This window comes from Hordeum vulgare, chromosome 2H (assembly GCF_904849725.1).
Source record: "Hordeum vulgare subsp. vulgare chromosome 2H, MorexV3_pseudomolecules_assembly, whole genome shotgun sequence".
Classification (NCBI taxonomy): Eukaryota; Viridiplantae; Streptophyta; class Magnoliopsida; order Poales; family Poaceae; genus Hordeum; species Hordeum vulgare.
This window is the reverse complement of record NC_058519.1, coordinates 376276677-376280303: the sequence shown is the minus strand read 5'-3', so window position 1 is coordinate 376280303 and position 3627 is coordinate 376276677. Positions and strand designations below refer to the sequence as shown.

The window sequence follows — 3627 nt, the reverse complement described above, 5'->3', positions numbered from 1 at the left end:
AAACGTGCAAATCCCCCATTCAGTTTTTTTCCTTAGCCATTTTTTCCCCGCGACACACAGCCACACGGGATGGAGCAAGGGCGGCGCTAGGTTTTCCCGTGGCCAGCCTCGTCCGCCGGCCGGGACTGCGCCGCCGGCGCCGGCCGGCGCCCGCCCTCGCCTCGCTGTACACCAGAGCCCGCCCTCCGGCGCCCGCCCTCGGTCGCCCGCCCTCGTCCGCCCTCCGGCGCCCGCCCTCGCCCGCCCTCGCCCGCCCTCCGGCGCCCGCCCTCGCCCGCCCTCGCCCGCCCTCGCCGGGGACTGCGCCGCCGGCGCCGGCCGGCGCCCGCCCTCCGGCGCCCTCGCCCGTGTTCGTCTGCGCCGGAGACCGCCTCCCAGCGCCTCGCCGACCTCCTCCCAACGCACCTCCCCCTCGTTCTCAAGATCTGCAGGATTTTCCAAGGTAGCTCTCTGTTCTTCTTTTTTATTTCCCTGTGTACATATATGTTTGTGTGTGATTCTATTGGCAGAAAATTACATGCCTTCGTTTTTGATTCTATTAGCAAAAAATACATGTATATATGTTTGAATATATGAGCAGAATAAAATAGATGCTTTCATATGTATGGATGCCAATAGGCCATATATATACATGTTTTGAGGAGAATGTTTAACTTTGAATGCAATAGATGGACAAAGCAAATTGGGATGCATATCATACTAAAATATTTTGTGAGATATGCAAAGAAGAGACGGAGAAGCACAATAGGCCGGGTGGTTATTTGAGTCCCAAAGGTTACAACAATCTCGAGGAGAAATTTTTTGAACTAACTAAGAAAAGACGCACAAGAAGGCAATTCAAAAACAAATGGGACCAATTGAAGAAAGAATATGCTCGGTTTATGGAGTTAAAGAATTCTGCAACTGGACTTGGTTGGAATGATAAGATGGGAACAATTGAAGCTGATGATAGTTGGTGGGACATTCATCTTAAGGTGAGGATGGTCATATATTTATGATTAAGATTTCCAATTATTTATGTCATTGTGTTAATGTGTATGCTATTTTCAGAAATAGCCAGGACATGCAAAGTGGCGGTACATGGGCCCTCCCAACTTGAAGGAGATGGATGTTATGTTTGAGAATGCTCATGTCACCGGGGAAACAGCCTCCATTCCAGGAGAGATATCCAGTAGCTCGGATGATGATGCCATTGCGGAGGTAAAAGAGAGTGAAGATTTGGGAACTCCTTTGAAATCTTTCAAGAAGAAAGGAGGGCAAGGTAAAACATTAGGTAAACGCAAATCTAAGTCTCATGTAGAAGATGAAGAGGACAAGAACCCTTGCTCCATACAAAGGCCAAACCTATCATATACCGGAGTTTCGCAATAGGCGAAGAGAACCGACGGGGAAGTATGAGGTATACAATCATGCTCACTCTTCACTTCGCAATGTGGTAGAACGCACATTTGGTGTGCTTAAGGAAAAGTGGCGCATCTTGAAAAAGGTGCCAAAATTCAAGCCTAGAAGACAAAAGAAGATTATTGTTGCTTGTATGGCACTTCACAATTATATTCGGGACACCAAGTTACGTGACAAAGAGTTCGATAAGTGTGACGCGGATGAGGACTACATGCCACATGTTTTGCGACAAACTGTACCACTACAAGGCGATAGTACCTCATCTTTACTTGATGCGGTAAACATGAATGATCTTCGTGAGAACATTGCTGACTCTTTGTTTGCCGCGAGAGGAGGATAACTATCTTATGGGAGAGCCAAATGATGTCTTTTGGTATAGATATTTGACCGATGATGTATGAACAAGTAATGTCTTTTGGTGTAGATGTAGGAAATAGGAAGTATATTTTGGTATAAATATGTGGACAGTGATATATGAACAATGTTCATGATGATGTATGAACAACTAATGTTATATATGAACAATGTTAGCAATTATAAAATTTTAATTACCTCCAAAATACATGCATCAACTAAAAATTAGTGAAACATGTCAAAAAATAGATTATTATCATAATATCAGTACATATACACCGTCTCAGCATCTCAGGGGTATTCCAGACATTTACTCGAAACCCACAGTTCAGACAGCCAGTTTACCAAACGACAACACTGCTCACAGCAGCTTTCCTGACACAGCAGCTTTTCCACAGCCCACAGCTCACAGCTGCTTCTCCATAGCCCACAGCCTAACCAAACACCCTCATAGTGAAATCTTTAAAAAAAACGTATACATAGGAACAGAGGGAGTATATTACTAAAACTTGGGAGTATATGAGCTCAATATAGGGTGGTAATGTAAGATATGCATTATTCTTGTGTTTTACATTATTTTTCAGAAACTCTTTGTTCACAAAGTCATGATCACGAAAAGGGGAGAGGTTAAATCTGAAAGTGAGAAGAGATGTTCGACTGAATGACTAGGCGTCTTAACTTGACTCTTTTAATAATTGGGGCCCACAATCAATTGTGTTTCTAGGTTGTTTGTGAACCGTGGCAGGGAATTAGCTAGAAGCCACTAAATTCTCACGCAATTGCTCTTTTTTGTTATCTGGGAACTACTCCACCGTATGTGATGTTGATACACGGAACATGCTTTCATAACATACACTTAGATTTCTAGAAAGAATCTATCTGCGTTTAAAGACTGAGATTTTCTTATATCTTAATTGATCGTGCTAATGACTAATGTAATCTCCACTTTTGTCACTCCGCACAAATTTTCAGAAAGAAAAACCCACGCGACTTATGCGTCCTCAACTGGCTCCCCGAATGTCTGAACTTTGTATGAATCAATTTTTTTTTAGGATCATGTATGAATCATTTGATGAATGTGTGAACGTTGGAGAAGAAAATGGTGGATAGCGTTGGTTGTCTAGCACCGGCGGGGTGTCCGTGGACAATCAGGACTTGCCTGTTGAGGATTAGCATGAGGATTTGTCCAAAATCTGTATGACACTAGGAATCACGCCATCCCTTCGATATAAATCCGACAATTCACATGGTACGCAACAAACCAACGCTTTAAAGTTGGACCATTCCACGCACGTTTTTTTGCCAGGCTTTTACGAAATATACACTGTTGGCTTAGCTGCAGTTTGTTGGTCCATTTGGTTGGCCCGGAATAGGGCTACCTTTGAGAAGAAATTTATCAATACTCTTTTTGAAATTGCTTTCACAACAAGTGCATTTTTGGATTACTGGGCAGGTATGCAGAAACCAGAGATGGCAGATAATGTCAAGAAGGGGGCCCAACTGCTGAAGAGAAGTGCAGCTCAAATGCTACATCTGTGCGAACCGTCGAGGGCTGAAGCAATAGAGCGGGATGAGGGTGAAGGAATCTGGGATGAATGGTGATGTTGTTTTATGATGATGATGATCTGCTGTCCATGGTGGTGCGTGAGGTTCTTATGATCTGCTGGGAGTAAAACTTGTTCTTAGTTTGGCTTTTGGTGCTCTTTTTGGTGAGCCTGGTCTGATGATAGGTGTGGTGGTTATGATACTTATATCTCTTGTAGTGTGATTTTGAGTGATATCAGGTTTTTGCCCCGCAATTCATGTTCCTGATGACAGGCGTGAATGGCGGGTTTCCTGATATTGCTCTGAACTCGCTTTTTTCCCTTTCTC

The 3627-nt window shown here is 43.9% G+C and overlaps 1 long non-coding RNA gene across 1 annotated transcript; it reads left to right on the top strand.

Moving 5' to 3' along the window:
• The first annotated feature begins 368 nt into the window (after positions 1-368).
• On the top strand, positions 369-1230 carry LOC123430115. Its single transcript, XR_006622865.1, has 3 exons — positions 369-442; positions 669-974; positions 1061-1230. It is a non-coding gene; the product is annotated as an uncharacterized LOC123430115 (long non-coding RNA).
• The last annotated feature ends 2397 nt before the right edge of the window (positions 1231-3627 follow it).